Source organism: Canis lupus, chromosome 32, assembly GCF_011100685.1.
Source record: "Canis lupus familiaris isolate Mischka breed German Shepherd chromosome 32, alternate assembly UU_Cfam_GSD_1.0, whole genome shotgun sequence".
Taxonomy (NCBI): Eukaryota; Metazoa; Chordata; class Mammalia; order Carnivora; family Canidae; genus Canis; species Canis lupus.
In genome coordinates, this window is record NC_049253.1 from 29,867,023 (window position 1) to 29,884,484 (window position 17,462).

The 17,462-nt window shown below is 41.0% G+C and overlaps 1 protein-coding gene across 13 annotated transcripts in view; it reads right to left on the bottom strand.

Moving 5' to 3' along the window:
* Positions 1 to 1,300, bottom strand: part of PTPN13 (protein tyrosine phosphatase non-receptor type 13) — a 203,241-nt gene extending 201,941 nt beyond the window's left edge. For 7 of the 13 annotated variants that reach the window (XM_038582204.1, XM_038582206.1, XM_038582205.1 and 4 more), the window contains exon 1: positions 1,155 to 1,298. The gene's annotated coding sequence lies outside the window, so the exon portion shown is untranslated. Of the gene's footprint in view, positions 1 to 1,154 lie in introns of all 13 variants that reach the window. The other 6 variants (XM_038582194.1, XM_038582199.1, XM_038582196.1 and 3 more) reach the window with 2 other exon arrangements.
* Between the last annotated feature and the right edge of the window lie 16,162 nt (positions 1,301 to 17,462).

Consider the following 17,462-nt stretch of genomic DNA (forward strand, 5'->3'; position numbering starts at 1 on the left):
AAGCACGACCACAAGCAGCCAGTGAGCGTGATGCAAGTTTTTTCACTTTGATCCTGCTAACCCAAGTCACCACGAATTCGAGAAAATACCAACACTTGTTTCATATTAGAGCGGCTTTTCTTTATTTCCCCATCCTCTGGTTAAGTCTATAGATGTAAACGTTTAAGTCTTGCTAACTAGTTACGAGGGCCCTTCAGACCGCAGATCAGGTGTCCTACATTTTGTTCAGGTCCCCGCCTTGAAAACAAACCCGATTGCCCCATTTTCTGAGAGGTAAACTCAGCTCCAGGCAGCTCCCTATGAAGTCACCGCGTTTGTTGTTTCAAAGATGCAATTAAACGACCAGGACACAAGGCTGCGGAAGAGATTAGCTGCAAGTTGCGTGGAGGTGTCAATCATACGGGCAAGGCCAATGAACACCGCATTGCTCCAAATCTAGTTTAGTGGCAATATTTCTCCCCATTCCCTCTTCTCCAGTATATTCGCAACACGGGGCAATTAAACTTTGTAAGAACTTACTCGACCTTAGCAAGCTTTAGCTTTCCGTACTAAGAATCCTGCAAAGAGCAAAGGCGGGGTGGGAGGGGGGTGGCGAGATTTAACAGAGGCAAGGAGAAGAGAAGCAATAAAAGAGCTTGCATCAGGCAGTGTCTCTCCCTCGGCCCGTCTTCCTCCTTTCCCGCCCCCTCCGCTCTGAGCCCTTACACACACACACATTCTTCTGGGCGGCCTCTGACCACAGCATGTCCACAGCCATTTACAGAAATTAGAAACAGACTCCGGGATCCCCTCCCGTGGCCCGCACGGCGCAGAGCCGGAGCAGCACGACGGGGCGAGGTCACCCCCTGCTACCTCCCAATCTCTGGCTCCCCCAGGAATCCGGCCTTCCTCCGCGGAGAAGGCGGATCCACCTAATGCACAATGGAGGTTCATCCCATCCTCCCCCATCCTCCCCCATCCCGGCCACCCCACCACGGAAAGCAAAGCGAAGTTCGTTCTCCCGCAGGGCCACAGAGGAGCCGGCTCGGGGGCCCAGGGCAGAGGCTGAGCGAGCAGGGGGGGGGGGCGGGGAGAAGGCGCAGAGGGAGCGCGGTGCACTTTGCTTTGCGCCTCTGCAGATGCACGCCAGAGCCCCGGGCCGCTCCCGTCCTTACCCCGTCTCCCGGAGACCCGGTCCTGCTACTGCGGCGCGAAGCAAGGGCCGAGGGGACGCGGCGTCGGGGCGGGCCGCCGGCTGCAGCCTCGGGCGCCGAGGGCCACCGCCGCTTCGCGGAGCTGCTGCGGGCGTGCGCCGGGGGAGCCGAAGAAGGAGCCTGGGGACGGGGGGAAGGGGAGCCGCATCTCCTTCTCCTCCTCGCCTCGGAAACGCCCCTCCGCGGCGGCCCCCGCCGCCCGCCGGACCCCGGAGCGCCGAGCACCCTCTCCGCCCTCCCGCGCTCGGCGCGCCTCCCAGAGCCTCTGCAGCCACAGCCTCCGGCGCGGGACGGCGCGGGCCGGCTCAGCTCCTGCAGCGGGCTCCGAGCGCTGCCGACCGGGCCGAGGCGGAGCGGGGGGCGAGCGAGCGCAGCGCGCCAGCGAGACGGGCGCCGGGGGCCGCGAGCATGGCGTGGGACCCTCGCCGCACCACGGCCGCCGCAGCTACTAGCACAGCCCCCGCCGCGCCGCAGGCAGCCGCGCGGCCCCGCCCCCCGCAGCCCCGGCCCCGCCCCCCGCAGCCCCGGCCCCGCGCAGCCCCGGCCCCGCCCCCGCTGCCGTCACTCAAGCCCGCCCCCTCTCGGCGCTCCCCTCCGCTCATTGGCCCTCCCGGCCCCCGGCCCCGCCCCCGCCCCGCGCAGCCCCGGCCCCGCCCCCGCTGCCGTCACTCAAGCCCGCCCCCTCCCGGCGCTCCCCTCCGCCCATTGGCCCTCCCGGCCTCCGGCTCCGCCCCCTCCCGGGGGACGAGGTCGCCGCGGAGACCGGCGCCCCGGTTCCCATGACAACCGGTGCCCGGGGCCTCGCTTTTCGGGTTGTGGCCGAGCAGACGCTCTGGCAGATCGCGGGGCTGCAAAGTACCTGTCCCCTGCAGTGCGGACTCCTAATTTCAGGCCAAGTTGAAAACGCAGCCGGTCGCCCCCACGCCCCCACGTTCCAACTTCAGAAGCGGGACTTTGGGGCCCTAGGGAGTGTGAGGAAGAGGGGAAAGTGTCTAACTGCTTGCTCTTCCCCTGTGAATCTAGATAGCCCCGCCCCGCTCGCCCTCCCTTGCCTCCAGCCTTGTTTCCATATTCTCCCCGGGCGGACTGGGGCTTTGCAGGGGCGAGGAGAAGAGGGAAGGGAGGGCAGCGCTGCGCCCGGTCGGTGCAGCAGTGCAGCAGCGTGCAAACGGCGGGGGGCAGCGCAAGCAGGCTCTGGGCGCATCCGCAGAGCTGTGCGGGCAGCGCTCGTCAGCCCCATATGCCCTCGGGGAAACCCAAATCCTCCTATTTTTTGTAGGGGGGGAAGTATGTAAATTCTTAGGTTAAAAGTCCTCTGAAACTAAGATCATCCTCAAGTTAAAAAAAATTAAGTGAAAGGTTCGACGTAATCGAATAAAATAAAGAATATCCATTTTTCTATAGTATAGGACTACACATTGCCACTTGGCAAAGTTATGTCCTGGTAGCTATTCCCCCCTCCTGCAGACAGAAGGATTTGGGTTTCAACAATGAGCAGGGAAGTCTTCCTGAATTCAGGAGCAAACACTATCTTGTCATCTGAGTCTCAAAAGTTTGGGTTTATTCTCAGAGGTCTAAGGGAACCTGGTCCACTCTGGATAGGGTGGGTACCTGGGGGTACATGGGGTCCTGGGCTGATAGTGTTGTGCCCCAGGTGAATCTAAACCTCATGGCTGCCTCCAAAATGGTGAGATCTGAGGCGAAATTAAAACTGCGATCCTGGGTTCCCTAGCCCCCTGAGGCTGCTGTACATGTATGATGAATGAGGGAATTAATAGTAATGATTTACCTTTGGCGAGCACTTGACTTTTCATTATCTCATTTACTAAATGAATAACTGTGATGGATGTGTTCAGTCAAATATGCCTTGCAAGTATGCACCGAATGTAATTACTCACAGCGCTAAATACAATGGAAAATGCACAGCAAAATTTTAAGATAAGGTCCTTGCCCTCAGGGAGCTAACCACAGAGAGCCTAAGAAAGAAAAGTAGCATTCTTGAAACAATTTGAGATTATGGCTAGAATGTGCAGCCAAAATGTAGCAGACGAGAGAAAGGCTGTGCTGGGTTGAATGGGCTGGATTAGTAAGATTAAGGAGCCAGAGGAATTTAAAATGGCCTTTTAAAGGGTAGGTAGTGGGATGAATGACATGTAAAAAGACAATTGAAGGAAACAACATTAACCAAAGTGCAACAACACAAATAGAGTGGTGAAAGTAAATAACAGTGAGAAGGCCAGCCCAGTTGAACTGGAGACAGAAGTGAGGGATGGGAACCCTTTCCCCAGTCCTTCCCTTATTTTCTGAAATAGGAGTTTTTAAGTGTTCTGATTCGTGTATGACAAGGGTTAAGGTTGAACATCTGCCTCGGCTTGCCACTGAAAGAAAGTTCATGTATTTATTAGAAAGAAAAGCAAATCCATAATACTTGGAATAGCTTGCAAGTTCAAGTGGGAAAGAAAATATAAAAAGTATAGTGTTGGAAATTTTCTCAAAAGTAGACAAACCAGTGTTGTGAGCATTGTTTTTTTGTTGTTGTTAAGTCCATTTCAGGCGGTTGCCCTCAAGGCTTTTTCACTAGTAATCCTTCTGTATGAGGTAAAAGGCTGGTTACACAAAAGAGAAATCTACAAGTTAATCTCCTTTTGGATATAATGTAAAATTAAAATACATAAAATACAAGTAGAGCCCAGAACTATGTTACAAATGCTATGGCAAAATTTAGAGGAATTATGGTATGTAGGAATGATTCAATAATAGATTCAATAGTATATGTATATAAGAATGATTCAATAATAATACATTTGGTTGAGAATATATTAATAAGTCAAGGAAGAAAAAAAATCTGTATGAGTGTTTCAGGTGATAATGAAATGAATTTTGTAAAATCCAGCCATCATTCCTTAAAAACTTTAAAAGAATTTAGAATAATTTAACAAGATATATTTTATGCCCAATCCAGAAACTTGTTTTATAATGAAACACAATTATTCGCATTGAAGTCAGAAACATGGCAAGGGGGCTCATTATCATACCATGAAAGGATATGATAGATATATGGAATAGAAATCCAGTGACATATGGAATAGAAATACAAAATTAAATACTGAACATAAGTTAGGATTGTCATTTGTTTGCTAATTATATGAAAACTCCAAAGATCAATTGAAAAACTCTTAAAAGGTAAAGTGAACACCAATAAAAAATAAATTTATTATAAATAAATAAATAAATAAATGAAAAACTCTTAAAAGCAATAAAAGATGAAGTAAAGTAACCAGTTTTAAAAATTAACATCAAGAGGGCAGCCCAGGTGGCTCAGAGGTTTAGCACCAGCTTTCAGCCTAGGGCCTGATCCTGGAGACCTCGGATTGAATCCCATGTCAGGCTCCCAGCATGGAGCCTGCTTCTCCCTCTGCCTGTGTCTCTGCCTCTCTCTCTCTCTGTCTGTCTCTCATGAATAAATAAATAAAATCTTTAAAAAAAAAATTCAAAATCAAGGGATCCCTGGGTGGCTCAGTAGTTCAGCGCCTGCCTTCGGCCCAGGTCGTGACCCTGGGGTCCCTGGACGGAGTCCCGCATTGGATTCCCTGCATAGAGCCCGCTTCTCCCTCTTTCTTGTATCTCTGCCTTTCTCTGTGTCTCTCATGAATGAATAAATAAAATCTTTTAAAAAAAATTAACATCAAAATGGAGAATTTTCCCATGTACAAACCATAATCAGAACATACAATATAAAAGGAATCCTATTTATAATAACCACAATTAAATAGCTAGAAGTGAATAGTAAAAGAAATTAATAACTTACTTTAAAGATTTATTTATTTATTTATTCATGAGAGACACAGAGAGAGAGAGAGGCAGAGACACAGGCAGAGGGAGAAGCAGGCTCCATGCAGGGAGCCCGACATGGGATTCAATCCGGGGTCTCCAGGATCACGCCCTGGGCTGAAGGCGGTGCTAAACCACTGAGCCACCGGGCTGCCTTAAAACTTACTTTAAATGTGAATTTATGAGACAAAAATATTTGAATAAAGAAGAGATAGGGCGCCTGGGTGGCTCAGTTGGTTGAGCATCTAATTCTGAGCTTAGCTCGGGTCATGATTCAAATCCTGCTTTGGGCTCCAATCTGGAGGAAAAAATTTCCTTTTTTAAGGAAAAAAAAAAAGAAAAAAATCATAAAAAATAAGAGATATACTTCCTCTCAGGGGTGTAGGTGGTACAGTTGGTTAGGCAACTGACTTTGGTTTGGGCCCCAGTATGTTCCCAGGTTCTTCACTTCAGGATCATGATCTAAGGGGCGTGAGATTGAGCCCCAAGTTGGGCTCTGTGCTGGGTGTGGAGTCTGCTTGAGATTCTCCCTCTCCCTCTGTCCTTCCTGCTTGTGCTCTCTCTCTAAAATAAACAAATAAATCTTTAAATAAATATCAACACTCAAACATCATATAATATCTTTTAAAAGTAATCTATATATCCAGTACAATTTTAATCAAATGTCTAACAATACTTTTGGGAATTCGAGAACATAGTTTAAAAATTCATTTGGAATATTAACCTTTTAAAAATAACCAAGAAGATCTTAAAAAAAAATAAATGAGGAGGAAGTACATTAAAAGCTATTAAATTATAAATCACAATGGTTAACAGCAGGCTTGACACCAGATTGCGCACAATATAAGATAAAATGGTTGACTACAGTATATACTAAAGGAGGAACATGCATCATTAAATAAACAGTGTTGAGAAATTTATTTCTTGTTTATCTTTTCAGACCCACACATACACATATTCTTTTTTAAAGTAATGTTAGCTCAAATCCTTATCTAACACATTTTTAAAAATTTTGTAATATCCTTTGATTTCTATTATCAGATCCTCTAGATATGCCTAGCTCTTTTTTTTTTTTTTTTTTATTTATGATAGTCACAGAGAGAGAGAGAGGCAGAGACACAGGCAGAGGGAGAAACAGGCTCCATGCACTGGGAGCCCGACGTGGGATTCGATCCCGGGTCTCCAGGATCGCGCCCTGGGCCAAAGGCAGGCGCTAAACCGCTGTGCCACCCAGGGATCCCTGCCTAGCTCTTTTGAATGGTTGTATAGTATTCTGTTGCTTGCATGTGGCATAGTTGACTTAACTTCTCCCTTTTTAATGAACACATAGGTCATTTCCAAACTTTTGCTATTCCTTTCAATTTGAAATACATTTATTTGTACCTGGTCTTGTCTTATATGTAAAGCAGAACTGGAGGCTTAGCTTCTAGAAGTGTAATTGCTGTATTAAAGAGTAGGCACATTTTACATTTTGATAGGCAAAATCAAGTTGCCCTCGGGACACCTGGGTGGCTCAGCAGTTGAGCGCCTGCCTTCAGCTCAGGGCATGATCCTGGAGTCCCGGGATCCAGTCCCACATCAGGCTCCCCGCAAGGAACCTGCTTCTCCCTCTGCCTGTGTCTCTACCTCTCTCTCTCTCTCTCTCTGTCCTTCGTGAATAAATAAATAAAATCTTTAAAACAATTAAAAAAAAGTTGCTTTCTATAAAAGTGGTACAAACTAGTTACAGTCATCCTAATACAGATGGAAAGTTTGCTGGCACACTTTGTTTCCTCACACCCTCACCACCACAGCATTACCAAACCTTTTTGATCTTTGCTAATCTAATAGGTACAAAATGCTGTCACATTGCAGGCATAGTTTTCTTTCGCTTATTAGTAGTTTTTGTATGCTTACAAGTCATTTTACTTTCTGTTACTGAAAATATTGTTCCGTTTTTTCTTCTAGGTTCTCATGGCTTTGTTTTTCACATTTTATTCTTTGCATAAATAAGGAATTTATTTTAGTGATGGCAGCAGATACCCACTTGTCCCCCAAATCTTGAAAGAATTTATTTTGCTACATAAAATACAAAGCTTCTATATAGCAATAAAAAATGAATATTAAATTTACAAAAGAAATTCAGAAAAGCAATGAATATTTGAAAATAAAGGGGCACTTGGATGCCTCAGTTGGTTAAGTGTTTGCCTTTAGCTCAGGACACAATCTCGAAGTCCTGGGATGAAGCCCGCATCCAGCTCCTTGCTCAGTGGGGCAGCTGTTTCTCCCTCTCTCCCTGCCCCACCCCATCCGCCTCACTTCTCCCCGCTGATCCTGCATCCAAGTGAGCTCTCTATCTTAGATAATAAAATATTTTTAAAAAAGAAAGTAAAACAACTGTATAAAGAAAACATTAAAAATGAGGTGTCTGTAACTATCAAATGGGAAAACATTTATATATATATAATATACATAAATATATAATATATAAATATATTAAGATTTATTTATTCACTTGAAAAAGAGAGAGAAAAGGCACATGCAAGAGCAGGGAAGGTGGTAGTCGGGGATCAGGACAGAGGAGAGAGAGTCTTAAGCAAACTCTGCTGAGCTTGGAGCCTGACACAGGACTTGATCTAAGGACCCGGAGATCATGACCTGAGCTAAAACCAGGAGTCCACCAGGTAACCAACTGTGCTACCCAAGTGCCCAATTTTAAAAATCTTTAAAGACTTATAATCTTCGGTACTGGTGAAAACATGTGGAACAGGTACCATCTCATGATTCTTGGTAGAATTATTGTATTTGGGACTGCAACTGCAATGTCTTTCATAATATATAATGTTTATATCTCTTAGCTTATTCCACTTAGGAAATTTATCATATTGAAATATTTACATATATGACCAGAGATGTGATCAAGAATATTTATTGCAGTATTGTTGGTAGTCATGATTAAAAACAAAATGTCCTTAATAGTAGAATGATTAAATAAACTATGATTGTCCATATGTATTATCCAGTGACAAAATCAAATTGCCATACAAAATAATATGATTTCTGTTCAAAAATACATATATCTAGGGGAGCCTGGGTTGCTCAGTTGGTTAAGTGTCTGACTCTTGATTTCGGTTCAGGTTGTGATCTCAGGGTCCTAGGATCCAACCCCAAATGGGGCACTGCACTTGGCACAAAGTCTACTTGCCCCTCTCCCTCTGCTCCTCCTCCTGCTCTCTCTCTCAAATAAATAAATAAAATCTTTAAAAAAATACATATATCTATTTATATGGCAATATTTATAACAACAATGGTTCATCTGAGGATTAGAATTACAGTAAACATTGCATTTCTGAAATGTTTTTACTTAAAATCTTTATAGCATGTGTGTGCTACTTTTGTTACAAAAGGTCTAGGATATTAAGAAGACAAACTGCCAGCTGTAAAATAAATAAGTCCTGGGGAGGTAAACTACAGCATTGGGACTATAGTTAATAATACTGTATTATATATTTGAGAATTACTGAGAGTAGATCTTAAAAGTTTTAATCACAAGAAAAAAAACTTTTTTGTAAATTAATTAAATAAAAAATTCAGTTGCTCAGTCCCACCAGCAAGTGGCTAGTGGCTCCTGAATGGAATAGATACAGAACATTTCCATCATCACTAGAAGTCCTTTTGGACAATGCTACTTTAGCGTCTAGCATAGCTGATTTCTCTCTTAAAGACTAAATAAAAATTATTTCTCTTTTGCCAGCTTCTGTAAACAAACAAACAAAAAGGTCAACAGATGATCACTATTAACATAAATTAAATAGCTGGCCTTAACACATTTTTCATTGGGGTCCTGGACCTCAGAATATTCATCACTTATAGACTAACCTGTGTCACACTCTAAATCAGGAATATTTTATGTGGGACCCATGGACCACCCCTTAATGGACTCCTTAAGATTATATTTCAAGTACATGTATTTGTGCATTTTTCTAGGGAAAATATCCATACATTTCAACAAATTCAGAAAAGGGTTTATAGCTTTCCAAAATGTTAGGATTGTGTGCTTTAAATGCCAATGATTTAAAAATACCACCTTTACCTCAAAGGTTGAAAAGAATTCTAGGCTAATCTAAATCTGTAAATAGCAATGTTTTCCCAGCTGGCTTCTTGTGTTCATCTCAATATGAAATATTTGTATTCTGGCTTGTACCAACTGTGTTAGTGTTTTTCCTCCTTTAAGCCCAGAAACATAATTATCCTTTTTTGCTTACAGAGTAAGGACTGTGATGGGAACTTTGCCCAGAGGAGAAGCAGAAGCAAGATAAGTAATCTACCAAAACATGAGCAGGTAATTGGAGCACAAAGTCTGACAGTGCTTAAGGAAGACTTTGTGAGACAGTACTGACACTTCCAAGTGAACCAAGAATTAGCTAGGGAAAAATGCATCAATGGAAACCAGATAGGACTACAATTACCCTCAGGTCCACTGAATAAACAGGTTATTTTCTTTTGGTGGTAGCTGAAGTCTCTTTAGAATGTGAGAATTCCCCTAGGATGTAGAGTTACATGACAGCAATGGCACAGATAACTCTAAACATCGGGAGGTAGCCAGGTAGCTGAGTACAATGAAAGAACACAGCATTTGCACTCAAAAGACCTAAGTACAAATCTTGACACGTCACCTCACTTCTTTGAGTGTCATTTTCCTCATTTATAAAGTGAAGGAAATAAAAATAGCTGATATGTCCCACACATAATAGCCTGTAATGTTCTTTCAGAATTCAATAGGATTGAATGAAATATGTGTATGAAAACTGTAAAGTGCTATTACAGAAAATCAAACAACGATAAAAGCAGAAGGTATGCAGATTTTTGAATTAGTGTTCTAGACTTAATTGATTTTTTTTTAAATAGTCTCAGTCATTCTGAAGAGAAACTTTAAAAAATATTTATCAGGTAGTAGGGCTAGCTAGTCCTGTGAAAGGTTAAGTTTGAAAAATTTGTTGTGCTCCTGTAACTTCCACTTTTCTTTACCAACAAGATTCTTAGCTCTTTTCCAATTTCCCCCTGCTGGCCCCACATTGACCAGGCCTTGTTAGTTCTCTGATAGGGCTGGTAATGTGTTAGGCTAAAAACATTCACCTACTCCTGCATTTTCCTGTTGCTTAATGGCTCCCCCGGAGCCACAATAGTTCCTGAATGCCTCAGCTAGAAATTCTCATTTTTAGTTGCTAAAGAGTTAAACTGCAGAAGTGCCAACTTTAGAATGTAGAAGTTAAAATTCACCATACCTTCCAGCTTTCTCTCTCAGCACATTGGTATAATCTGATTTATCAGATTAGGTAGTTGTCACATTAAACCCTGAGGGTGAGAGATACTAGAGAGGTAAATTTTAATTAACAAAGGGAAAGAAGGAACAAGGGAAGCCAGTTTCGGTATGAGTGAAAGAGAAAGAGACAGGGAGAGAAGAATTTGGTGGGGGAGAGGTGTGTGCTGTGATGATGAGCTGCTGGGCTGATGATACCAAGGGAGGGGATCACGAAGTATGTGTAGTACTAAAGGGGTGTGGCACTGAAGTCAAACTGCCTAATTCACTGTTTTTACTAGGGCTGGTCCCGTCTCTGACTCATTTCTACTACTTGCCCTGGCAAGTTATGTAACTGCCTATTCAGTTTGGTGGGAGGGAATAAGGCAAAGAAGCATAACCCTTCTATTTTTTGAAACTAAGCCATGTGCAAACATACACAAAGTAATTTAATGTGAACATGCTGTCATCTAAATCTGACCTATAGGGACTTGCCTTAGGATTCATGACTGCTAATCTTAATTTTCTTAAGTGTTCCCAGAAATGGAGACCAAATCAGAAATTAAGCTTTCTAGTTTAAGCTCCATTTTAAAGAGGGTGATTTCACATTGTCTGATGGTAGTGAGCTGCAATGCAAGAAAGTTGATCATTAAAGGCTTTGTTAGGTGGAGTCAGAGTGTTTAATAAAAAACAAAGTATCACTTCACAAAAAATTTCTTTTTTTTCTTTAAAGATTTTATTTATCCATTTGAGAGAGAGAGAGAGAGTGTGAGAGAGAGAGAGAGCATGAGCAGGGAGGCGGGAAGGGGGAGAAACAGTTGCCCTGCTGAGCAGGGGACTCCATCCGAAAGACCCAAGCCAAAGGCAGATGCTCACCCGACTGAGCCACCCAGGTGCCCCTGTAAAACATTTCTTAAAAGTTGATTTTTACATTTTATCCTATAATGTCTAATAGAAAACATAGGAGGAAAAGTAGTCTTATCTGCAGGCACTGATTATCAATTTAGGGCCAAATTCTGACCTAGCATATTCCTATAAATGAGAGAAATGCTGGATCTGCCACATTTTACAATCACATGAGGAGAGGAAATTTCTTAGAGAGTTGAAGTCTTAGGATGAGTAGTCTTCAGTTCACCTTCAACTTAGAGAACTATTAAAAATTATACATACATATGCAAATTAAGTATTTTATTTTTACCAAACCCCTATCATTATACATTCATTAGTCAACCTTTTGATGTTGAGCCAAGGCTGTTCTGACCATAAATCCGCTGCTGAGAGTTGAAGATTGTCTTTTTGACATTAACCTTGCCTAAATGCAAAATCTACAATTTTCTCATTTGGTTTCTGTTAAAGGAAATGTAGAAGTTGAGGACACTTGTGTAATACAGTCCAGTTTTCTTGCCTCTGGTAATTCATGACAGTAATTTGTCTTTCTACAGCATTCAACTTCATTTTTAAAAAATAGTGGTAAAATATACATAACCTAAAATTCATTACCTTAAGTGTTTTTAAATTTCAACTTATACTCTCATTTTATTTTCATTTTGCACTTGACACTTAATAAAGTATACAAAATTAAATTACCTCATTACATTAGCAAGAATAACTCACATTAATAATTTGGGAAACTGGGCGGCCCAGGTGGCTCAGCGGTTTAGCGCCGCCTTCCGCCTGGGGTGTGATCCTGAAGATTCGGGATCGAGTCCCATGTCAGGCTCCCTGCACGGAGCCTGCTTCTCCCTCTGTCTGTGTCTCTGCCCCTCTCTCTCTCTCTCTCTCTCTCTCTCTGTGTGTGTGTGTCTCTCATGAATAAATAAATAAAATCTTACAAAAAAAGAATTTGGGAAACTAAAACAACTGATTTTTTAAAAAGATTTATTTATTTTATAGAGGGAGAGAGTGTGCACTCATGGGAGCAGTGTTGTGGGGGTGGTGGAGGGGCAGAGGGGGAGAGAGAGAAAGAATCGTCAAGCATATTCCCCCCCTTGATGCTGAGACAATGTAGGGCTTGATCCCAGGACCCTGAGATCATGACCTGAGCCAAAATCAAGATTGGCTGCTTAACTGACAGCCAGTGGAGCCATCCAGGTGCCCCTAAAAAATTGATTTTTATGTAAGTTTCATAAGGTCAAGATTTTAGTCTGTTTTATTTACTGTTTTGTCCCTAACTCCTAGAATACAGCCTGTCACATAGTGACACTCAGATACTATTATACTGGTAGTTATAACTCAGCTGGAGGATGCATAAATGTGCAGGTATGCTCTGATACAGCTTGTTAGTAAACATTCAGCAGCCATGGACATCAGTCTCTGTGTTAATCTTATGGTTTGAATAAATGAGGGTCATTTAATAGAGCTATTTTATTTTGAAAAATCCCTATACAGTGCTTAACACAATACCTTGTATGCAATACATGTTGAGAAAATATTAATCTTTGTTGATTGTTGGTTGATCTTTTTATTCTTGTTACTCTACTGAGGGAAGGAGAAAGAGAAAGGGGTGAGGACAAATAGAACAAATATTAATATTGAGAATATATACATATATATATACTCTCAGAGTGTGTGTGGGGGGGGACTTTTCTACTCTCTCAAGACAGTTCTGGAACTTTGCCATTAATATGAACTCAAAGAATAATGAACTTTCTTCCCTTTGATCAGAGAATATACTCCAATTACTCAGCTTTCAGTAAGCATTCCCTTGACTCATTGTAGTTTGAGTGATCCTCCATTCTCTTGTCCAGTTCTCTTAATGGGAAAGTCTTTTCAATACCATCAATGGCAACTTGAATTAGATGAAGAGTTAAAGCATCTATCAGCCAAAAACCTTTTAGCCAAAAATCACTGTCTTTAAAACTCTCACCAGCCTGAGCTATAGACCGGATGGATTCCAATTATACTATTAACTCAAATTGAGGCCCATCTTCTTCCATATGTAGGACTCCAGACTCCTGAAAATGTGTCATCTACCTCCCATACTTCCAGAATTTTCCAAGTGAAGGTTTACATGTATTCTGTAATGTTTGACTTTGTGCTTGTACTCAAACCTCTTCCTGAAAGTCTAATGCCTGAACATCACTTGCAGTAGGGTGTTTGCCATTTCCACTGCTGCTTGTGCCCTCCATGGGATAATCAGTATTGGTGTTAAGGAGATCATCACTCAGTGCTCCCAAAGCTGTCAACAATGAGCCAGAGCAGAGCTGGGCTCAACTGCAGAAGTAAGGCCATCATTGTGTCATACTTAGTCATGTGATTCCTGAAGCAGCACTGCTTATGTTCATTATATCACAATGTCTCTGATGAAATTAGCTAATTTAAGTAGATAGAGGTGAAGGGACGGAGTCATCATGCCAAGCCTTTCCCTTTGCTGTCATCACCTTACACACATTCACTATTCACACATATACTCTTACCCTGTTCTTCAGCCAAACATAGAAAGTATTTCTGTGCGTGAACTTTCTCAAATAGATGCTCTGAATAGTCCTCGTGTTCAGTTAATAGTCAGACTCTGATAATCAGAATATTGAAGGAGGATGTGGTAGGGAATCAGTACCATTCTTTTTTAGTTAGGAGAGATAGCCTCTGGTTAAAGCATAATCTTTTACTTTGGGCATCTGACCATGTTTTTATCAGTAGAATATAGACTCTTTGAGGACAATGCGTCAGAAAGGCTATTAGCTGTGTAAGTAGTGACTTAAGCAGAAAGGATTCTTTTTCTCATAAGAATCCAGGTTGTAGGCAACTGCTCCTGATGTCCAAGCCTGAGTCATTGCAGTTCAGTTCTTCTTTGCCTTCCTCTTCAATCATAAGACTGTTGAAACTCTATAGATATTCAATCCTCTTTCAAGACCAGAAGAAGGATGGAAACATATGAGGTCAACCTTGGTTATCTATCTATCTATAGAGAGAGATCTATATATAGAGAAATATTATTTATATATAGACATTAAAAAGAAATATAATTATCTATAATTATATATATTTATATTATGTATTATAATTATTACAAAATTGTATTATTATAATTTTAAATTTTTAAATAAAATTATAATTATATTTATACTTATATATAAATTGGCCAAAATTGTATTCTGCTAACTACAAGGAAGCAAAGAAGCAAGTATTTAGCTTTTCTAGCTTCTAGCAAAGGCAGGCATGGGAAACAAGGTTTGAAAAAAAAAAAAAAAAGGAAATGGATATTGGATTATTGAAGCAATCATCAGTATCTGCTACTTTAGTATCCCCAGCATGGGTAAACTCCAGACAGAGTTTGGTTCAGTGAGTAGTGAGAATAGGGTGAATAGGTTATATGGATGTAATAACAATAAGTTTTTCCATGAATCTTTAAGTAAACAAGCAAGAACTTTATGAGCTATTTCAATGTAAAACAAATTTTAAATGAATTTTTAAAAATAATATTTTCATAAAATAATGTATTAAGTTTCTTTATATCACTTCAGCAATTGTATTAATAACATATTCAACTATAACCACAGTAGTAAAATCAAAATATAAATGTAGTTACCAACTAAAATGCAGAGGTCTTACAAAAGAGATTGTATTTTATGTGAAGTATCATTTGTTTCTCAGTTATTATAGAAAGTTTTCTATCAAATTACTAGGCTTTCAAGATCCATTGGTTTAGTTTCCAACTTCTGTTTGGTGGTCATCAGTGTCAGGCCACTGCTTCTTTCTTCCCCCACGGTGTCATGTAAGGATGTTTTCTTTAGATGACACAGATGATTATTTCAGTTTTGCTCTAGTTATAGATTAAGCCAAGTAAAATGTAACAGCTCTAAGGCACAAGAGGCCTGTAATGGAAGAGAAAACAAAAAGCCAAAGTAGTTAATTTAATATAATCACGAATGAACTTAAAGTTTACATAGTTTTGGTAAAACTAGGGTCCTAGGGGATCCCTGGGTGGCGCAGCGGTTTAGCGCCTGCCTTTGGCCCAGGGCGCGATCCTGGAGACCCGGGATCGAATCCCACATCAGGCTCCCGGTGCATGGAGCCTGCTTCTCCCTCTGCCTGTGTCTCTGCCTCTCTCTCTCTCTGTGTGACTATCATAAATAAATAAAAATTTAAAAAAAAACAAAAACAAAACTAGGGTCCTAAGTTAATATTTGTATGATAAGTACAAAAACTCTTGTTTCATTTGTTCTGTTTTATCCTTCTATTGTAATCATTCTCTAAAAAGTATATATTTATATTAGTGATATGGCATTTTTCCCTTGAAAATAATATAATTGTATACTGTACTTCTAACAATGTAAAGAAAAATGTATTCATTATTTTGCCTTGGACTGTTAAATTTCTTTTTCCCAACATGGACTGCTTTTGACTTGGAAAGAACTATAGATTCCTTTTGGCTTATTTTTTCTATTCTTTCATAAATGAATTTCATATTTGTTGTTACTTTCACTTTTATATGTGGTAAGTATTGCTTGTACACTTGAAGACAAAGAAAAAAGCTTATAGATTCATTGTAAGATTCTGAGAATAAAGGCACTTGATTAATAATATTTTAGCAGACAATAAATTCTTATTTAGGCACCTGCAAATCACTTAATTCACTTGTCACCATAGTGTTTGAAGATAGGTATGAATGACTTACCGTGTTTTTATGATTTCTAGAAACTCCTCAATGCCAACTAATAATACCCAGTAACATACAGTTCAACTGTTATATCATGCTTTTATTCCTTTAATATTTTGTGCTCTCTTCACAGCACAGATATTCCTACTAATATTTTTAAAAATTAATAGTATATGCAATGATGCATGGATATAGATTGTACAAAGAATTTCAAGTTCTTACATCTCATTTTCACCAAAAAGCACACATATACAATGACACACAACTCAAAGAAAGATAACTTTGTCATGCAAAACTGAACAAGAGTGAACAGATAAATTTGTTCAGACAGAACATCTGCCAAGGGATCCCTGGTGGCTCAGTGGTTCAGCATCTGCCTTTGGCCCAGGTGGTGATCCTGGGATCCCAGGATCGAGTTCTGAGTCGGACTCCCTACGGGGAAACTGCTTCTCCCTCTGCCTGTGTCTTTGCCTCTCTCTCTCTGTGTCTCTCATGAATAAATGAATAAAATCTTAGAAGAAGAAGAAAAAAAAAGAATATCTGCCAAGAGGATTTGATGTGATTGAAATATCATTGGTGAAGTTTTGATAAGGTACTAATCATTTTTCTTTGCTTTTATTTTCCTGACTGTGAATATATATAATTTTCATGGAAGAATCTTTTTCTTTTTTTCCTAAATATATTTTTAATTTATTCATGAGAGACACAGAGGAGGCAGAGACACAGGCAGAGGGAGAAGTAGGCTCCACACAGGAAGCCCAACGCAGGACTTGATCTTGGATCCCAGGATCACGCCCAACTGCTGAGTCTCCCGGGCTGCCCCTTCATGGAAGAATCTTGACTTAATTTTCCTTTTTTTCTTTTTTAAAGATTGATTGATTGATGATAGACATAGAGAGACAGAGACATAGGACAGAGGAGGCAGAGACATAGGCAGAGGGAGAAGCAGGCTCCATGCACCGGGATCCTGACGTGGGATTCGATCCCGGGTCTCCAGGATCGCGCCCTGGGCCAAAGGCAGGCGCTAAACCGCTGCGCCACCCAGGGCTCCCTAAGAATTTTTAAATAACATTTGTTATATTAAAGTCTAGCCACCTTAGACTCACCATTTAACAAATTAGAAAATTTAAGTCCAGAGAGATGACATCTATATTAAAGATACTGACTACTATAACAATTATATAACAATGATTAAAGTATTTAATTATGAAATAATTATTTAACAATTTTTAAAGTTTTTTAGTTTCAAGGCACTAAAAAAATTGTTTTAAGCAGGTGTATAATATCTATGGTTTTAGGATGTTTATAAAAATTACTTGTTAAGCTAACTTCAAGAAAACTTGTACTGTACTTTAACAACTACTTAAGTTTGGAAACAAATTCATAATGAGACCTAACAATATCCCTTGTATAAAAATAAATCAAGGGTGCCTGGGTGGCTCAGTCAGTTAGGCATCCAACTCCTGGTTTCGGCTCAGGTCATAATCTCAGGTGGTGAGACTGAGACCCGGGTTGGGCTCTGTGCTTAACGGGGAGTCTGCTTGAGATTCTCTCTCGCCCT